We start from the raw sequence: 21375 nt of genomic DNA on the forward strand, positions 1-21375 counted from the left end.
AAGGAGAGGAGAAGGGAGGGAAGGGGAGAGGGGGGAGAGAGAAAGAGAGAAGAGGGGAAGGGAGAAGAGAGGAGAGGAGAAGGGAGGGGAGGGGAGGGGGGAGAGAGAGGAGTCCAACTTTTCCAAGTTCCTGCTTCTCGACCACCCACCCACCCATCCATCCACACATCTGTCATCTATCCATTTCTTTGCCACTTTTGATTTTAAAGTAGTCAATCAGGAGAAGGTTGCAAAGTCAAGAGGAGGTTGCAAAAAAATACACAGAAAGGCCCTGTGCCCCTTCCCACAGCCATGTCAGAGGCTCACATCTTCTGTAACCTAGCTCATCATCAAAACTAGGCAAGTGACCTTAGACACATCTTAAAGCTCAAATGTGCACACATTCACAGGAGCTGCACACATGTGCATGCTCTTGTGAGTGACTCAACGCTATCATCACCACAGTCAAGACACAAAACTGTCCCACATCACAAGGCCATCTTGGGCTCTGCCTTTACAGACACTCCATTCCCTCTCCACCTCATCCTACTTTCTAGTTGCAGAATAGTTTTCATCAGTGACATGAGAGACAGAAAGCCAGGTGCTAGGTGAACTTCCTGAAACTAGCTTTGTGTTTTCTTTAGGATAATTTTCTGGAAACTGAGCTAGACTTTCTTTTGTGGTGTGTGTGTGTGTATGTGTGTGTGTGTGTGTGTGTACAGAGGTCAGAGGAGGATGTCAGGCTGTGCTATTTTCTTGCTTATTTTCTTGAGACCAAGTCTCTCACTGAACCTGAAACTATGCTGGCATCCTCAACATTCATCCTGTATGAATGTGATTATGCTCATTTTTTAAAAATGCAGGTATAGGGGATTTGAACAATAACCACTGGGCCAGTCCTCCCTGACCCCGTTGCCCTGTTGTCTAGGTTTTACATGATTCAGTGGTCAACTGTGAATGGATGGGTCACAGTGTAACCATTTAGTGATCAAGGCAATTCAGGTTACTATACAATGTTGGAGAAGCTAGTATGAATAACTATGAATAACACGCTGCTATGAGTGGTTGTGTCAGTGTTGTTTGGGGTGTGGGTCAACACAAGCTTCCATTTATTTGTAATGAATGGCCCAAAGTATGATTGGTAGATCAGATGGCAGAGGCACAGTGTTGAATGCCATCTTTATGCCATCCTACAGAGTGGCTGTCCTGAGTTACACTCTTGAGTGGACGTCTGAGTGACCAGTCTTTTGGCATTCTCATCAGGGCCTTCCATTCCAATGGAGCTGGCTGCTATTAGCTGTGGTTTATCATCTGGAGTTCCCTAGTGGCCAGCCATGCTGGGAGGCTTCTCAGGTGCACTTTGCTGACTGTACATCATCTTCAGAGGAATGTCTCCATGCATTTTGTTCAGTATCTAATTGACTTGATTGATCTTTTTAAGAAAAATTATATTTATTTTGTGTTGAATGTCATGTGGCGGTCATAGGGCAACTTGAGAGAGGCAATGGGGTCCTAGGTCAAACTCAGGTCCCTCACACTTGGTACCTTTCCCCGCTGAGCCATTCACTGGCCCTGATTTTTTTAAAACTAAGTTTCTGTGTATATGCTAGCTATTGATACTTCATCGCCCCATTAGTGGATATCATTTCTCTCCCACTTCTTCCAATGTCGTCTAAATTTCATTTTCAGTAGTTTATTTGCTGCTTGGAGTAGGTTGCTATGGATTCACATTGCTTGAGATTTGTTGTGTTTCTTGGCTCTTCAGAGGTGTGTGTGTGTGTGTGTGTGTGTGTGTGTGTACCAATCTGGGAAGATTTTCAGCCATTATTTATTCATATACTAATACTTTTCAGCCCCCTTCTCTTTATCTTCCTCCATGAGTCTGGTGACAGGTGCCTTGTTTACGATCCCATAGGACATATGGCTCCGTTGACAGTTTCCCCCCTGACACTTTCTCTTTGTTATTCAAATCAGGTAATTTCCATGATTCTATATTTGGTTTAATGATTCTTTCTTCAATCCTCTCTCATCCGCTATCAAGCACTAAGAGTGGCTCTTTTTTTATTTTATTTTATTTTTTAATTTTTCTGGAGTGCTTTTCAGTTCTAAAATTTCCATTTGATTTCTCTACTCTCTTTTGATTTTTTTTAAAAGTCTGATTCCAATGTAGTCAGAGCAGTTCCCCGAAGTATGCTTTTACGGGCTACCGTGAAATCCTTGTTAACTGGTTCTTGTATCTCTTGCCATCTGGGTTGGCATTTGTCAATGGCTCTTTTCCACTGAGCCAGACTTCTTCCTGGTGCTTCTGATACGAGTGAATTTCCCTGGAAACCTGTCACATCATGAGACTCATTTATACCTGCTATTTCCTCTGCCCTACTCAGGCAGATGCAGGGGAGTGCCTGCTTGCTAATTTCCCAAAAGGACCCACATCCACCTTTGCAGATCAGCCTCTGCTGGTGGTGGTGGGGTTCCTTGATGTTGCTGAGTAGGGCTAGGGATCCCTCTAGTTGGAGGATCTGGAGTCCTTACAGCCTCCCATGGCCTTCCACATTACAGCCTGCTGATGGTGGAGGTCCCATCTCCTGTCCCATGTTTCCTGGTGACTGGCTGGGACAGTTGTCAGCATCTGGAGTATGTGCTTGATCCTTGCATTCTCCAGGGCAGTGGTTCTCAACCTTCCTAATGCTGTGACCCTTTAACAGTTCCTCATGTTGTGGTGACCCCCAACCATAAAACTATTTTTGTTGCTACTTCATAACTGTAATTTTGGTGTTATGAATCATAATGTGAATGTGTTTTCCGATAGCCTTAGCTGACCCCCGTGAAAGTCCTTTGACTCTCAAAAGGGTCATGACCCACAGGTTGAGAAAGGCTGCTCTAGGGTGAGGGGTCTGCTGGGTATGGCTATTGCTAAGGCCTCAGTTCTCGTTTCTTCAGTTTGACTCTGGGATGAATTTGGTCATGGAAAAAAACCCCAGAGTTTCCACTGTGGGATCTTGGGCCTCCTCCCACCCTGGCCAGCATGTGCTTCCCCCTTTATGTGTCTGTCTTCTAGTTGTTCTGAGTGTGTCACGGACTTTCAGATGCCCTTACTGAGGAGATTCTGGATAGTGATTCCACTCCGACTCGGAAGCAGAAGCCTCTAAACATGTTTCCATCTGCCTAGAGTTTTCCAGAATTCTCTGCATGTTCTCTCTCTGTCTCTCTCTGTCTCTGTCTCTCTGTCTCTGTCTCTCTGTCTCTGTCTCTGTCTCTGTCTCTGTCTCTGTCTCTCTCTCTCTCTCTCTCTCTGTGGTTTCTCCCTTTAGTCTGGGCTGGTCTAGAACTCTCTATGTAGCAGAGAATGGCCTTGAATTCATGGCCTCAGCCTCCCAGAGCTGAGCTCACAGGCATGTGCCACCATACTTCAGCTCATCTTCCAGGAATGCTTGCTATCTTCAAGGGCTCTTAGCTTTTCATTTGGCTCAGGAGAAACCTTCTTTTCAGTCAGGTGACAAGGGAAACTGGAGCCTCTGGGGAGTTTTCCTATGTAGAGCTGTTAACATGATGCTTGGTGACTAGAGCCAACCTATGAAGTTGAAAACTTGGTGAATTCTAGAAACCCAGATTGGAATTGTTTTCGGGGTCTCAAGGCCCAGTCCTGCTAGATCTCTGTAGGGAACATGGAGATCTGGGCAGTGCTGACCTCCCCAGTGGTGTGAATCAAGATGTGAATGCTTTCTGGGCCTTTCTGGCTGTGCCAGCTGCTGAGCCTGCCCCTTCAGCACTGGCCCTTGTGCCTGCTCTCCCTGCCTCCGCAGCTCTGAGCAGCAGAAGTTCCCATCTGGGCTAATACAACCTGTCACTGTGAGCTTGATGGCTCCTCAGCCCTTAAGATGTTTTTCTTAAGAGGTTAATGGTTAGGCTACAAGCATGATTTCGTAAAACAGAACTGTATGAGAAAATGGACAAATACCTGGGTATGTAGAACTCAATTAACAAGGTGTGATGTTATAAAACTGAGCATGGTCAAAGGAGTCATCATATAGTGGTGAGTCATCTGGTGAGTGCTCAGTGGGTAAAGACACTTGGCATTGAGACAGATGACCTGGGTTTGATCCCTGGAACCCACGTAAAGGTGGAAGAAGGGAACTGTTTTGCAAAATTACCCTTTAACTTCCACATGTGTGCAGTGGTTCACATGCTCACATCCCACACTCAAATGGAGTGTGTGATCATTAACACATCCTAAAAACCAGGATTCATTAGGATGTAAAACAAATGAGTGGTTCACAGTCACCTGTAATTCCAGCTCTAGGGGATCTGGCACCCTCTTCTGGCCTCTGTGGGCACTGTACTCATGTGTATAAACTCACACATAGATACACACATAATTAAAAGTAAAAAAGAAATCCTTAAAGCCAGTGCCCACCTGAAACCCTGAAACCCAAAATGTTCTCAAAATGGAAACAACTGTTAGGTTTGCCCTAAAACTTTTAGCACCTTTACTTACTGAGCTATTTCTCAGGTCCCTGGTTTGATATCTGAGCCAGGCTCTCACTATGTAGTTAAGGCTAGCCTTGAATCTACCATCTTCCTATTTCAACTTGCTGAGATTATGGGCATGTGTAGGTAGTGGGCACAACAATACTCTTAAAGTGACAAGTAAAATGAAGGGCAAGCTAAATGGTGTCTTTAAAGAGATGGGGGTTAGTTAGATAAATTATTCCTTAGCTAAAGGAGTAAATTATTGTGCATCTGCCAGAACAGTGTTTTCAAATACATTTAGTGACCCAGGCAAATATCTGAAACTCAAAAAAAAAAAAAAAATGAAGAAAATGAAACTAGATAGGATTTCAGTTTATATGACTCCATCTAGACTCCTACTGTGTGAAGTGTCTAGAAGGAAGACATGATACTAAAAGGCATGAGGTCCCTCAGAGCCCAGCACCAGCAAGGCAAAGATTTTGGTTCTTTTACAATATGCCTCAAGGCATGTAGGAAAACTTTTTTTGCACACAGAGCCCTTGTGCTGGGAGACTAGACACCCTTACCCTGTGAATGAGTCTCTTCTCCATGCCCACATTCTATTCACCACAATGTGCCTGGAAGCTGAGATTTGGGGTTCAGCAAGAGGGTGCCCTCCCCCATCCTGTCCCATACAGTGTTCCCCTGGGATCTTCCCCTCCCAGTCCCTCTGTCCAGGCTGAGACCTCAGGTGGAAGCAAGGAGCTGGCAGGGTCTCAGGTCCCAGCCTGGTGGTTCTCACCTACCAGTCTCTACACCCTCTGGACCCACTTGGACTCAGGAACTTAAATACCTTGGACAGCTCCACTCCACATGCCCAAGGACTTCCCCCATCCCCGTCAGAAACAGAGAGGTTCTCTCAAAGCCACCACTATACCTGCCTCTTCTCCCTGAGGTCTATTTGTCCAGGTTGATGATATCAAAGCTACACTAATGGCTTCCCTGCCCTAGTCTATGAGTGAGAAGGCTGGGGCTTTCCAGAAGGCTGCATATCCCACAGGGCCAGGACAGGAGCTGAGACTGTGGGGCTCCTCCACCATGCTATGAATGTTGGCCTGAGTTCCAGGCCCACTGCCCCCATCTGTGAGTGCTATACTCTTGTGAAATGTCCTCTCTTGAGTTGAAAATAACCCCTGAGCCATCTGCTGTACACCAACTCAGAGGCGGAAATGACGCCTGCTGTGCGGATTGAACACCCCAGCATTCTTCATGGCTGGGGATGGCTAATCTACATGTGGGGAGAGGAGAGAGGCTAGGCTCAGTGGTGTGGGGCTGAGCACCTTAGGCGCAGCTCCCATAACAGATATTAGAAAAGAGCAGATGTTAGGAACCCACATCTTGGATCCCAGAACTGACTGCTGCTAAGCTTTGTGGCCTTGGGCAAGACCTCACTTTCCCCTCCATAAGACTTAGATGCCTCTGAGGCCTTTCAGATCTGCTGGGGTTGTATTGTATGGCTGTGTGTCACAGGGGTGGAGGAACTGCCTGAACATTCCTAGGAACTCTGGGGTTTGACAATAACTCATAGGAAGAAAGAAGTCATAAACCTAGCAATTGGCTGGGGTGGGGTTACCCCCCCTCCCACCAACCCTAATGAGAACACCAATATAGTAACAGTGAGACCTGGAGATTCACACCTTCCTAAGCATTCTTGTACCTGCTATTTCCTTGCAGGTCCCATTTTAAAGATAAGGAAATTGACTCAGAGAGGGAATGGGGATAGCCTGAGGCCACACAGCTGGTCCAGGCCTGTGCTCTTAATCAACTGTTCCATGGAACTTCTGAATGCTTGTTCTCAAGGAAGCTACAGACAAGGACTTTGCATATGCCTCCCAGGGAAGCTAATCCCCCTGCAAGACAACTCCATCTTGTGCCAGAGCTGGAAGAGAACCAACCTAGAAGACACATTCAGGTGAGGTGTTTGTGGAGCATGTCCCCAGCACTATGAAATGGACTCCCGAGCACCCCAGCGGAAAGGCTGGGAAGGCTACTCTTCTCTATGTGTCTCACTTCTGCTTTGAAGGGAAGTCAATCTCAGACTACCTTGCAGTCATGTGTCCTGGGACCAGTCACTCTTTTTTATAAAGTGATGGGGTTAAATGAGGCATGCGCCAGCATCCTTAGCTCTCCAGCCCTACCCATGTGTCTGCAGGACTATACACGTTGGATGCCCAGGACCCTACTGCTTAGGCTCCCTGTTGCATCCCAGTTCCTGGCATCTAAGACCACGTAATCCTGTAGATGGAGAGGACGTTCTAGGGAGATAGTTCCATGGGTATCCATTCTGAATCACACATAGGGTGCTGGGCACACACATCAAGTGTTAACATATATCAAGGACACCTCCCCAAGACCATTCAGCTTGGGGAGATGGCTCAGTCTATAAAGTGTTGGCCATGCAAGTGTGAGGACCAGGGTTTGCTTCCTAGCACACATACTTTTAAAAAGCCAGGCATGGCAGCCTGTGCCTGCAATGTTAGTGCTGAGGATGTAGGGACGGGAGAATTCTGGGGCTTGCTAGCTGGTTAGCCTACCTGAATCATCAAGTTCTAGGCTCAGCAAGAGATCCTGCTTCAAAAATTAAGATGGAGAGTGACTGAGAAAGACCTGAAATCAATACTTGTCTCCCTTACATATGTATATATGTGTATACACATGTGTATATATTCGCACACACACATGCACACACCTAATCCTCACAGCAGCATGGACTTGTGACAGAAACCAGAGGTGTATGTGACAATAGAGGGGCAGGCAGGATATACTGCCCACCCACAGCTCCATCTCTTCTGGAGGTATCGCTCCCCAGCTTAGCCCAGCCCTCTACCAATGGTGGGCGGTGTTGGGAGTTTGTACGTAAATGGTTCCGTTTCCTTGCCTTGGGTGGGAACACCATGAGCTATGGGCATATACTAGCCTCCCACTGTCCCCAGTGTCCCCAGCTGCCCACAGTGGTAATGTATTGCTTGGCAACACCTCTGTCCCTGTCTGGCCTCACTTCCTCTTCCTTTCCAGCCTTCTTTGGCCTTGCCCATGAGAGCTAATGTCAAGATTGGCTTCTATAAAACATAGGCAGAAGACAAAGGCAAGGCTGGCTTCTGAGAGAGCTGGGCCTGAGTCAGGGAGTCGTTCAGACCATCCTCTAGGTAGACCAGAAGGGACTAACGATCAGAAGGCTAGATCTGAATCCAGTCCCACTTCCCCTCAGAGGATTTGTTTCGATCCTTACACACAATAGGAAGTGAGAACTAAGCAAATGATCATGGAGGAACATTAACTACCCCACCCTTCCACACCTTCACTCACTCACTCATTCATTCATTCATTCATTCACTCAGTCAGTCAAAGGATTTTTTAAAGTTCTATTTTTATTTTTAGCTATGTGTCTGTGTCTGCATGGGAGTGTGTGAATTTGAGCACAGGTACCCATGGAGGCCGGGAAAGTGTGTCTAGACTTCCCCTGTGGTCCATGGTCTGTCTCCTAAGTGCAGGATCAGATTAATACCTTCTGAGAAGTTATCATCTTCTCAGTAGCAGTGCCCCTTACTGGGGACAGTAAGCAGACTGACAAGTACATGTGGTGTCTAACTTGTGTGATCTACACCATATCCGGCGCGGGCTGGATGTGGCAACATGATGCAGGGACAAAGCTGTCATATTTAGCATGTCATATAACTTAGGCCAGAGGTGAATAAGTATGGGGTGAAGAACAATTAAAATCTACATTTCATTTTCCTCCCTCTTTTTTCCCCTTCCTTCTTGTTGCCCCACCTCCACCTTCTTTTTAGGTCCCATGCTCTCAGATCATACAGGTAACATAGATTCTGCTCTTGGAACCTGGGAATGACAGAAGTAAAAAGCACAAAACAGTCCAGGAGCCGTTCCAGCCCAGAGGTCAGGGCCCACAGCAGCAACTGATCTGATCTTGCTCAGTGATCAGGAACTCAGAGAGCAAGACAGGTGTCTCCAGCAAGGGAAGTCACCAGCTCAGGGCACAGCCTGGCTTTTCCCAACTTGAGTCAAGTAAGCCTGTAGTCGACATGTGCTCCTAACATCCGGCCATGGTGTTAGTGTTAAAAGCCTCCAGACCTTGATGGCAATCACTTACACCCTAAGAGAGGTCAACTTGGGAGGTCAGCCTTAGGGAGTCTTATGCCTGGCTAGTCACAGAGAACAGAGGCTCTGAAGACTGTGGACAGAGAAAGCAGAGAGCAGAGAATAATAGCAGGCAAAAGGTGTCTGCTACCATAGGAGGCCGCAAGACACACTGACACCTGAAGCCTGCACTGAGCGCCGCAGGAGGTACGTGGTGCATACCGTGCTGGGGAGTTGGAACCATGGCAGAGCATAAAATATTTCACTTTGCTGTGGAATACATATTTTCAATGTTCCCTAAGACAAAGTTAACTGTTTCTTTCTTCTGTTTTTTTTTTTTTTTCTGGTTAATACATGAATAAGCAGGACCCTAAACGTATAGACACCTTTCCATTTCTGAAAGTATATTTTTCTCTACACAGCACTTTGTGGAGAAAGGACCCAGTCTGATCTGAGGCTTTGCAGGCGTCTTATCTTTTGATGATAAACACTTTTTCCTTCCGGAACACATTTTCTGTTCCCATGGAATGTAACAAGAGCATGGTTCTGAGAAAGTCCAACTTCACAGAACACACATCCAGACTTGGCATGTCCCTTCCTGGCTCCTTGGCTGCCTGGCTGCTAGCATCATACGCTTTTCTGGTCACAGCAAGAGTCTTGTCACTCCCAGAGCTACAGAGTCAGTTGTAGAAGAGGGTTCAGCAGTAGGAAGCCATGCTGATGAGGTCACTGTGCTATCTCAGATGAACAGTCACAGACACAGTGAGGCTCAGTCAGCAAGGCCTGGCAGACACTCCTGTTAGGCTGCCTTGGTGAAAGGACATGGCGGGCCCACTGTCCCTGTGGCTGCCTCTCTCTAGTCTCCTTTGCTAATTACTGTGAACCTCACGCTGCATCTACACAACTGTGGAGCTTTGCCGTCCCCTGCACACAGGCATTCTGGACCTTACGTCTTGAGCCAGGGACTGAGTGAGAGCATCTACTGAGAAGCAGTGAGCAACCAACCGGGGAAAGACAGAACCCTCAGCAAAGCAGGCAGCGCGATTCCCAGGGTGGCTAGTCGTTGGTGCACACCTGCCTGCGACAGCTTTGGCACACACTATGAGTGTAGTAGAGAACGGGACAGAGATGTACAGCAACCTTGCTGAAGACTGCCCTCCGTTGTAGCTCCTTCCTCCTTGACTCTGAGTTCCAGGTCTTCACCTCCCATAGCCCCTTGGAGAGCAATTCAGTTTCACATAAAGACATTTCCCAGGGTGGTGAGAGAGCTCAGCTGCTAACGGCACTTGCTGCCAAGCCCGAAGATCCAGGATGCAGATGGTGGAAGGAGAGAACTGATTCCTGCAAGTGGTCCTCCAAATGCGCAGAGAGACTTGCGAACACCTCACCCCATGAATGCACTTACACACACACACACTAATAGAAATAAACGTTCCTTCCTTTAAAGTCTTCTTTACTATTAATGTGCATGTGCCATGGTACACACATGGAGGTCAGAGGACAAGTTGGAGAGGTCAGTTCTCCTGCCCACTGTGTAGATTCTGGGGTCAAGCTCTGGGCATCAGGCTTGCTGGCACACACTTTTACCCACCTAGCCATTTCCTTAGCCTGTTTCAAACATCAGAGTTCAGACCTCCCACTGGTCATTAGCTGAGAGCTACTCACGGCTATTTTATTCAAGAAAAGAATCAAATGTAGCAAATTTACCTGTTTTGTTTCTTTTCGATTCCCAGCAGTGCCTGGGCAGGGGTGCAGAGCTGCTGCTGGGGTATCTGGGCCATGCCACTCCAAACATGCCTTATTGTCCTCACCTGTTCAAAGCTGGCTCTAGCCTCTGCCTGAGCTGCTGAGTGCAGAACGGGAGGTTAGGCCAGGCCAGATGTCTGAGGCCCTGGGCAAATGGAAATTGTGAACACGCATGGCTTTTTAACAATGGTAAAGGTTATATAAGAAAACGTAGCTGTGCCTATTGCAGCCTGGGTCCCTGCTTTTCTGTAGAAGTGATTTTGAACAATGTCAGAAGTTGCATAAGGCCCCTCCCGGCACCTGCCAGGGGCTGGGTTCTGGCTTTCGAGAGCTTGCCTGCAGCAGAGGAAGGAACACCCTTCCCACAGTCCGCCTCGGTGCCAGTGCCGGGTGACTCAGCTCATGGCAGGGGCGTGGGTGGGAAACCACTTAGGTGGCACCAGGGAATCTGACAGCTTTGTTCTTGTAGAGTTTGGTAAAGAAAGGATGTGTGTGTGTGTGGGGGGGGTCTGTTCCCCACTGTATGATATGCTAGGCCTGGGACTCATCAGCTGAACCCCTCAAAGGGGATGTGGCTCGATGCCAACCTTGGGGAAAGTGGCTGCCCTAGTTTGCTTTCCTACTGTAATACACACCAAAAGCAATGTGGGGAGAGGGCTCGTTTCATTTTGTAACGTACAGTCCATCGTGAAGGGGGTCAGGGCAGGAATTGAAGCAGACATCACAGAGGCATGCTTCTTACAGGCCTGTTGCCTTTGGCTCAGCTTCTTTCTAATGCCACCAGGCTCCCCTTCCCAGGGGTGGTATCACCCAAGATAGGCTGGTTCTTACAACAGCAATCATTAATCAAGAAAACGCTTGGGCTGGAGAGATGGTTCAGTGGTTAAGAGCACAGAATGCTCTCCCCAGGTTCATTTCCTAGCACCCACATGGCAGCTCACAACTGTCTGTAACTCCAAGGTCTGATACCCTCACACAGATGTACAGGCAGGCAAAACACCAGTGCACGTAAAATAAAAAGAAATAAATTATTTTTGAAAACTCAACAACAACAGCAAGTGCTGCCCAAACCTGGCTCCAGGCGAATAGAATAGAATCACTTTCTCAAATTCGGGTTCTCTCTTTCTAGATGACTCTAGTTTGTGTCAAGTTGAAAAAAACAAAACACCCAACTAAGCAGCACTGTAGCCTTGTTGAGCTTTTTCAGTAATGTGGGCTCTGCTCAGACTGAGGGGCTCCTGCTCGTGCCTTCCCACACTCAGGTCCCAACACCAATCTCTTATAGAGCCTCCTACCCAGCCAAGCCCGGTGTCTGTGTGCAGAGTATGAGACAGGGTACCATGGATGCCAAGTGGCCTCTAATTCCATATACAGTCAAGGGTGACCTTGAACCTCTGATCCTCCTGCTTCCACCCAAATAATCCCAAGGCAACAGGTTTGGAACACCATACTAATTTATTCAGTGCTGGAAGTCCATCCCTGGGTTTTTAGCAAAGTGGATGAATACCCTACCTAACGCCTAAGCCACGTCCCTAGCCCAGTCCAGCCTAACCCAACACACTTTTTTGAGGTCATTTTGTTTGTTTCATTTCATTCCATCGTCCTCAGAAAAATTCAGACTTAGCCCCACTTTACAGATGAATAAGCTGAGGCTGGAGGTTGCCAAGGTGGCAGAGCTGGGATCTCAGCCCAGAGGCGTTTCTTGGGTTCTAAAATGGGCCAGGAAGACCTTCCATGGGGTCTGGGGATACATCTGAATGTGTACACTCGGGAGGTCGCTGGGGCTGAGGGGCTCATGGTAGACAACTGCCACTGTTTACGGAGTGTCTGAGTGCAGCCTCTCTCCTTTGCAGATGGTCCTGTGAAGCAGGCGTTAGCATCCCAGCCTACAGGAGAGGAGAGAGGAAGTGAAGGCCAAGCTCTCTAGGCCCCATGACCTTCAGCTCCCGTCTGTGCAATGGGGACGTATTAGAATCTCACCCTCAGATGACGTCAGGGTTAAATGAGGTAGCCCAAGGGAAGTGTTTTAGAGACTGCAGATGCCGCCAGCATACTGAGGAGTATTATTACAGACGAAAATAGCTTGTTGGGGATGAGCAGAGGAGGCTCTGGATTCTGTCCTAGACGTCTGCAGAGTGTTTAGGCACTGTCTCCCTTGAACCCGAAACTTCAGAAAACAAGGACCAGGTCTGCCTCAGTTTCCCCAGTGCCTAGCTCCACGTATGACCTAGGGAAGGTCCCCCAAAAATATTTGGCTGGATTATTCAGATTAATTTGGGACCAAGGAAGAGGATGGAGGGAAAACAATGGAACCATGAGCAGACCGTGGTCTCACGGGTGTGTGATATCTCACTGAGAAGATCTGAGAACATCAAGGACACTTTTAAAACGGTATTGATAAAGAGGGGCATAAAGTCACACTATCAGTGCTCCTTCTGTCTGGCACCCACAGAGTGGGTGGAACTCAGGCCAGGAGAGGTGTTCAGAACTGGGACGTGCCCTGGGCTCCTTGTTCTGTGTAGGCTTGCTCAGAAAAGGGGGGGGGACAGCCACTCTAACCGGGTGTGGCTTCTTGCAAGTGCCCTGGAGAAGGAATTGGGCATTTATCAAGATAAGGGAAACTTTCCGTTGGGTAAATATCAACACTTCTGGGATTGTTACTAAGGGCTCGAGCGGTTGCTAGGCTGCCAGCTGACCTCACGAAGGGCCATTGTTTGGTGCTCAATAAGCAGCCTTGAGTGACATTCCCTAGCTCCCAAATCCCAGGAACCCCCACCCTCCGGGGTTCTGTGAAAAGAAGCGAGAGATTATAATTTAGCAGAGTGCCTGACAGAACCATGCTCTTTCCTGGAGTACTGTGGGGGTGGGACATGGCTTTTAGAAGCAAAGTACACAAAGATTGGAGTGCCCTGGGAATAAAGAATTCACCCCAAGTCCAGCACCTAGCGTTTTTTGTCAGTCCCTGGAACATATGTCACCTCACCACTGTCAAAGAGGCCAGGAAAGGGGATGGTGATGACGACCTTCTCACTTCACAGTGGGGACGTTGAAGGTTCACAGCACCAGCTTGCCCAAGGCCTCGAACCGTTTTTTGACTTCTGGGTGTGGCAGGCAGAAGTGAAGCCTCTAGGCTCAAACTCCACAACCAGGAACCTACTACACTCAATGAGAGCTGACCTCAAGTGACAGGCTGATGGATGTGCACATGGAGTCTGCACAAGTGGGGATAAGAGGAGGCTCTTCCGTTAGATCTCGAGTGGCTTCCAACCCATGGTTCCTGGGGGTGGGGCACCACCGGGTAGTGATAGGACTTGAAGAGGTGGGGCTGATTGGGAGGCCTTAGGTCAATGGGGGTGAACCCTTGAGAGAGGCCATGGGACTCTGGTCTCTTCCTCTCTTTGCTTCTGGCTGGGAGTTGAGCTGGGGTTTTGTTTTGTTTTTTTGTTTTTGTTTTTGTTTTTCCTGCCGTGTTCTCCCAACAGAATGCACTGCACCTCCCCACCCCATGGGCCCCAAGGGAATGAGATAATTCAGTTATGCTGGACCATCTGAGAATATGAGCCCTAACGGCCCATTTCTCTCTCAGGTGTTTGGGTGGTGGATTCTGGCGAACATGCTCTAAGGAGTGCAGGGGCTCTGGGAGCTGGAAATGGCTTCTCTCCAGTTTCCACTAGAAGCAGCCCTGTCCTGATGGTGGCTTGCAACAGCTTTGGCCTTGACCCACTGATGCTGAGCCACTTGGCTTGTGGTCCCTCCCTTCAGCTACCACAGGAAATAGATGTGCAACAGCCAGACGTGTGTAAACCACCATCTTTCAGCTCCCAGAACTAAAGGAACAGGAGTTTAGGAGACAAAGTCAATGTCTGGAGACCTTAACACAAGTGGCACAGACTGGAATGGACCTCCAGGGTTGGGGTTGGGGTTGGGGTTGGGGGAAGGTGGCCATTGCGTCAGACTGCCTGCAAAGGAGGGGGACCTTCAAGGTTACTTCTCTGCCCATCCTTCTTCACCCAGCCTCATCGGTCCTGGGCACTGACCTGGCTTCTCTTATGGGCAATGGAAGGTCAGAGCCTACTGCACAGCAAGCAGGAGGGTCTGCTGTGCTCTGAGCCATGGCTGTGGACTTACTTTCTTCATGGAGTAGGGAGGACAGCATGGGAGCACACACAGGTACACCAACCCTGTCCCACCGCATCTCTAAGCCAGGCCAGGTCCTGTCTTCTGTTCCAGTTTCCTCTGCCTCCAAGGGCTTTGTGCCTAGAAGGGTTTTGCCATCTGGAAGGTGTGTGGCTGAGGGAGCTGCAGGATTGCCTTCTACTGTACCTCATTCCTCCCATAAGAGGGGGGCTCCTCCGCACCCTCAAAGGCCCAGGAGACTCTATCTCTTTTAGGCAGCTTAAAGCTGACTGTGCAGGGTATGGGGACAGATGTGGAGTGACTAACACATCAGATAAGACCCTCAGGAGGGAATTTCTCGACATAGCTGTGATGGTTTCTATTGACTGTCAACTTGGTAGGATCTGGAATGATCTAGGAGACACCTTCAAGTAAGCCTCTGAGGTGTTTCTAGAGAGTTTAACTGAGGAGGGAGGGAGGGCCCACCCCGAGTGTGGGTGGCACCATTTCACGGGCTGAGGGTAAAGTGAGCTGAGCTCCAGCATTCATTCATTCATTCATTCATTCATTCATTCATTCATTCTCTCTGCTTCCTGACTACACAGAGGAGGCTCTATATATTTACAGGGAGAGTACAACTACCCCGCCCCCTATGCAGAGGAGCAAAAGCGAGGTACAAAGAGGTGAAGTGCTTTGTCTGGGGTCACACAGCCGGAGGAGGCAAGATCTGAATGGAGACTGGCATAACATTTTAGGCCTTGCTTTTTCTACCTGGGATCTAGGCTGCGGAGTTGCTCACGTGCCAACTTGACTCCTGCTGTCCCTTCTTGATCCATGGCCAGCCCTCAGGAATGATTGGTCCACTCCAGTCCTGGCTGTTCCTAGCAGCCTCTGCCCAGCTCACTGTGTTCTAGAATGATGGTGAGACTTAGGTCAGGTGGCCACGGTGGGCTCTGTGAGGGGCTCTAATAGGCCCAAGCATGACAGACATGGCTCTGGCAGGTCTCGCCTTCCCCTATCCCCTCTGCCTAGCTAAACCATTAGATTGCACTCCTAAAGCTAGCCACCAAGGTCTAGTCTCTTATTTGGCCATTTCCTCCTCCTGAGGCTGACCACCAAGGTTTCAATGCTATAAAAGCATTGAAATCCAGCAGTCAAAAGCCCCCCTTTGGCTTACCTAATTAACCTGTCCAATCAAAATTAAACACTTCATCCTAACACAGGGTTTCCCCATTCCCTTTGTAAACTACCATTTGTCTGTGGGCCAAGTCTCTTTCCTCTCTATCCAAAGACAGTCCCTCCCTTCTCTCCTTTGTTTCCTTCCCTTTTGCCCTCTATCTCCAGTCTTTGTCTCTCATTCCCTGCCCTACGTCCCTCTCAGGCAAATACATCTTTTGCTGAGAACTTGGTCTTGGTGTGATCTATGTGGATTCCAGTCCTTTCACTCGGGAAAGCATAGTATTTAAGGGTGTAGTGACGTAGCCTACCTAGGAGGTAGATAGATATGCTCAGAGATGGTGACATGGAAACAGTGGACTCCTGAGAACTTGGGAAAGGGACTCCCAGGAAGGTCAACCAAGGCCGTTCTGTTGGGCTTACTCAGCCCTCACATCTCTGAGTTATGAGGGGTGGAGTTGGGTTCCCGGGAAAAGGCTAGGAGGAGGGACGGCTAACATGGGGGCCACACACAGAGGATCCTGGGCTTCTGCAGGGCTTCTGGAGCTTTAGCTCCTTGCACTTGGGTATCTGTCAGGGTAGGGCTGCTGGACACAGTAGCACTTTCCTGCTTTCCGGAAGAAGGGTGCAGGACTCATGGGGAGGGCGTATGTCACAGAGGAAAAGTCCGGACTGTTACATCTACTCTGCTGTTCATTTTTGGGAAGAGGCATGCCAGGACTGGAACCCAGAGCAGAGGGAGTCTGCTATCCTTATTGCTCCCGTGTGGTGAATAAGCCATTTTGGGGGGAGGCTGGGGTGCTGGAGGTGAGCTACCTCTTGGCTGCAGATGGCAGTGACTGGGAGATACTGTTCAAAAAAATGAGGCAGTATTAAGAAGGGCAGGATAGGATCCTGATAAGCTGTAAAAGGGATGGAATACTCCTAGTGGGTTCTTGTGGGTGCCTGGGGGGCCCCAGTCAGCCTCTAACAGGAGGCCCCAGGGCAGGATACTCTGACTGCACAGCTCTGTGGACTATCCCAATTAGGACTCCTAGGATAAAACTGAGGCCCCTGCTATGACCACAGCCAGTGGCCATTTGTGGAGGGGCACATCCCAGCCCACAGGGGAACCACAGGGAGCTGAATGCTTGCCTTCCTCTGTTTGCTGGTGTGGCTGCACTAGGGATGGGGAACCTCAAGGCTGAAGGAAGTACCTTTGCCTGCCTGTGTAGGGAAGGAGAGAGGGAACGAGTAGGTGTTGATGGCATTGCTCCATCCCTGGATCCAGCCATGCCTGAAGTCCATCCCGGCAAGGTCCAGCCACTCAGGACAATCAATTCCTTTTTGTGTTTAAGCCAGACTGAGATGCTTGGACAGAAAGGGTCCTGGCTTGAGGAGCTCAGAGCCATCTTGGGCCAACAACATTAGTGGAGATAAAACTCAAGGGAGGGAGGAAAAGATGGTTGTTAAGGGGAGAGGATAGAAGACCAGGAAAGGAAGCTAGAGGGAGGAGAAGGGAAGAGCGCAGAATGTGGTGACTAAAGGGAGTAGCAGAAGGTGGCCTTGCACACTGCAGGAGAGAGGCCAGCTGCTCCTGTCACCTCCTCTGCTATTTATATACCCGGGGCTCTCAGCACAGCGTCACACCTGTTAGTCTCTGCCCTTCAAACACAGATTTGTTTTCCAACCTGTTCCAAACGAGATACTCTTCCTCACAGAGAAGCACTGCCTGCTCCCTGTCTTCCTTAGTGATGTAGTGGGAGTCCCAGGTTGAATGACATCAACTTGAGTGTGTGTGTGTGTGTGTGTGTAATGTGTTCCTAGATATAGCAGAAACCTTGGACACTATGTACCTTACAGAGAACCCAGCAAGGTATAGTGGCAAGAGACAGTGGAGGACCTCCAGCATCACTCTGCATAGAGATCAATCAGTCTACAGCACAGAGAGAAGCATTCAAGGTTGCGTGTAGCCTGTGGGTTCACATTAGGTCCCTGTGAGGGGGTTGGAGTGCTTGGAGAAGATACCTGGAGCCCAGAGGTGCCTTACAAGTTATCTTGGCCTGATGGTTAAGGAATGCCCAGGGCTGGGAGTGTGGCTCATTGGTAGAGTGGTTGCCTAGCATTCAGGAAGCCCTAGGTCCTATCTCTGCACCATACAAACCTGTTGTGATGGTGCATGCTTGTGCTCTTAGTATTTAGGGAGTCAGAGGCATGGGGAATCAGAGATTAAAGACCGTTCTAGGAGCCTGAAGTTCATGCAGGAGTAGGGGCTGGGCACCTGCATCTTCACAGGGAACTAGCCCCGCACCCTGGGTGTTCACTTCCCAGAGAGTTCCCCCGTTTAGGCCTGCAGCAGGCAGCTCACACTCCTGAGCTGCTCAACAAGGTTCCTTTTAAGTTTTGGCACTGAGCAATTTGGTTTCCATTTTGGGAGGAGTCAAGTGGCTGCAATGTTAAGGAGAACCACGCTGGCCTCATGAAGTCTTTGATCAGGGTGCGTTTAACTCCAACTCTCCAAACCTGAGTAGCAGGCTGAGACCCTTTCAAATACAGAAGGCAATTAAATTTTCACAAAAAGAAGTAGGGACTCCCGGGATAATGAGATGGGAGCAGCTCAAAGGCGGCCGCTGAGCTGCCGAGAAGCCAGCCAGAGCCAGAGAGCCGCAGTGTAGTGGACACCTTTAATAATGAGGTGTTACTGCCAATCACGAAGGAGCACTTGGGAGCCAGGGCTCTGCAAAGGCAGTATACGTCCCCAGATTCTCAGATGGCTCAGACCATATGCACAGGACTGTCCTCAGGGGTGGGAGGGACAGAGCTGGGCCTCCCCTCACCCCATGCTGTAGTTGACCAGGGCACATTGTGGCTCTTTGTCCCATGCCCCACTCATTGCCCCATACCCAGGCTCATCACCACACATTGCTGCCCATTGCTCATCGACAGGTCCTGTGGATGAGTCACTTGGCACCAATCCTGTCTCTTCTCTTCCATCATCGCTACCATCTCTGGCTTGAAGGAGGTGGCACCTTGCACCTGTCCCCTGACACCTCATTCAAACTTTGTCCCACTGTGCCTCTTCAACAGTGAGGGTGCCATTCATGTGTCCCCTGACATCCCCACTGTGTCCTCAAAGTACCATGTCCTGTGTGGTGTGTGGGACTCTGCCAGGCACACATACGATCCCTTCCTACCCCTGGGCCTTTGTAAGCACAGTTCCTTCTACCTACAATGTTTGTGTCCTGCTTTCTTTCTAATAAACATTTCTGATCAACCACAGGGAGACCTTCGCTGCCCCCTAGGGAATTGTTCCATGATGCTGCCCTGTGCCCAACAGCCAGAACTTCACTGGGAGCAGCCACATGCCTGTATGGCAGTTTAATTTCCATCCCTACACTGCTCGAAGGAGCAGAGTTTTCTGTGAGTGGCTACATCATCCTTGCTTGATGCTGTGTCACCTCACATGTCAGAAGCCCTCAAATGAGTCAGTGAACAACAAGGAGAAAGGTGATCTAGGAATGCCTAATCAGAGGGGGCAGAGTATAGTCAGGGTCTAAGCATCACACACTAGCAGTCTGTGACTCCCTGACACCCCAACATTCATCCGCAGGTCCTGACAGATGGATGTCAATCTCACTTTATGGATGGAGAAACAGCCTCAGAGAGGTGAACTGGTTTACTTAACGCCTCAGAGCTTCAAGTAGCAGAGCTAAGCTTTGAACCCAGTCCAGGGCTAAATTGCTACATTAGAGCATCTGCTAAATTGTAAACAGCCTGCATGCCCACCAGTGTGAACATCACAGGTTCCATTGTTCCATATAATAACAAGTGACTTATGTCGAAGCTTCCTTGTAGCTGAGCCTGTGTTTGATCACTCTGGTTTCCTTCTTTACTTTGGTGGCTAGGAAACTCGCAACCAGACTTCAGCAGCCATGGTGCAATGCAGCTTCCTCATGCTGTCATTGTCCTGTCTCCCAGCATCTCCTGAGCTCATGCTTCATTTCTTTGGGTATTGTCATATTGACTGTAAAGAGCCTTCGCTACCTGGTTCCCATCAGTGTCACGGCCAGGTACTGGCAGCTTGGGGTCAACCTTGGGCAATCTAGAGACCAATGTTGAAAGCCTGAGCTCTGCTCAGCCCTCCACCAGCTACAGAGTCAGAGAGGGAGGAACCCGGAACCACTATTCTTGAGCTCTCTGAATCATACAGCCCAGGCTTCCCTAAGAGGACATGAAGTCAACCAGGCCACTGTGCCAACCATCTTGTTTAGAAAATGACACTGAACCCCTGCAGACAACTCTCCAAGAGCATCCTCCTTTTGCAAGAGAGGAAAGAAGATCTCAGAGAGGCTAAGCCATTTGTCCAAGGACACACAGCTCTTAAGCAGCAAAGCTAGGTTTAGAAGCAAGTTGGTTCTTGCTTTGACATCTACCTGTGGGGCCCAGTTCCATCCATCATGGCCCCAGTAGGTAACCCTACATGAAGAGCAGACTGTTCTACTGATATTGGACATTGATTGGTCTCTTTGTGTTCCCTGGACATGGGAGATGTGGTGAGAAGGAGTGAAGAGAGGGTGGCAGAGGCAGGAATGGACAAGGGGCAGGAGCTGCAGTTGGGTGAAATGAAAGAATGGTGTACACACACACACACACACACACACACACACACACACACACGCGCGCGCGTGTGCACACACAAGCATCCCTATTACTAGAGGTAGGCATGGACACATGGGAAGGTTAAAGGAAGCCTTATGATGGTACCCCTCCCCCCACCTCTGGACAAATCAGTTCTGTCCTGAGGACTGCCAGCCTGTGATTTTTCATGCTTGACATTTGTCAGTAAGGACCGAATGCGTATGTTTGGAGAAGTCATGCCTCCTAGAGTGGGGCAGTGATCACCATGGGCAGGGCTGATGTGTTGGCATCTCAGGCACCATGGGTGATGCTGTTGCTGCAGCTTTGAAAACGGTGCCAGTCAGTGAAACTCTCAACAACACTGAACACAGCTCTCTACTGACATCCTTGGTGTTTGCATCCTTTGAAACCTCAGAATGTATTGAAGGGTTAAGATGTCCCCAGCCTCTTGCAAACAGGACCCTTACTGATGACCACATCCCAGGAAGTGTTCCACATGGCCATGGCAGGGCCTCTCTCAGACATGCACGGTAGCCCTAAAATCTCTAGCTACTGTGACAATCCAGATGCTCCACCCACACTCATATCAGCCTCTGCCCCACAGTTGTCCCTCCTGGGACCAGCTAGTCTGTCCCCACATTACAGGACTTAGTCAAGAACTTCATTACATTCTGGAGTGTAGGGGCAGTGATGGTACGTTTGTGAGCATGCATCCTGAAGGAACAGCCTTCAGTGATGTGAATGCAGGGAAGTTTCCTGGCCCTTCTGAGCTCCATCTCTGACACTCCCTACCAAGCAGGAAGAATATCTTCTGAGTAGGAGGTGGTAGTCAAACCACCATTGCTAACTTTGTCTTTGGTTCATGCTCATGGGAGAGGCCTTAGAGATTCGAGAGTGTACAGGAACCTGCCTCTGTCTCTGAAATCTGAAGGTCCTGCTCATCAGTTGTGTGGCATCAGGCAACCCACACAGCCTTTCTAGGTGTGTTTTCTCACCTGTCAACTATTGGCAAATGCAGGGTTTCCACACAGGATAGCCTTGAGGCTGGTGAACTAGTTCTTCATGGAGGAGCAGCGGCAGCAGGGGGGGATGGCTTCTGGGTCTGTTAATTAATAATTAGGGAACAAGAGGTGTGGC

At 49.2% G+C, this 21375-nt stretch overlaps 1 protein-coding gene across 3 annotated transcripts in view; it reads right to left on the minus strand.

The window, feature by feature from the left end:
- The window catches only part of Atp2b2 (ATPase plasma membrane Ca2+ transporting 2), a 310888-nt gene that overhangs the window by 186085 nt on the left and 103428 nt on the right, over window positions 1-21375 (minus strand). The window contains exon 1 of one of the 3 annotated variants that reach the window (XM_031382951.1): window positions 10291-10475. The exons of the other annotated variants lie outside the window; for them this stretch is intronic. The gene's annotated coding sequence lies outside the window, so the exon portion shown is untranslated. Of the gene's footprint in view, window positions 1-10290; window positions 10476-21375 lie in introns of those variants that run through there. 3 annotated transcript variants of the gene reach the window in all.

The sequence above is a fragment of the Mastomys coucha genome, unplaced genomic scaffold (genome assembly GCF_008632895.1).
Source record: "Mastomys coucha isolate ucsf_1 unplaced genomic scaffold, UCSF_Mcou_1 pScaffold20, whole genome shotgun sequence".
Taxonomy (NCBI): domain Eukaryota; kingdom Metazoa; phylum Chordata; class Mammalia; order Rodentia; family Muridae; genus Mastomys; species Mastomys coucha.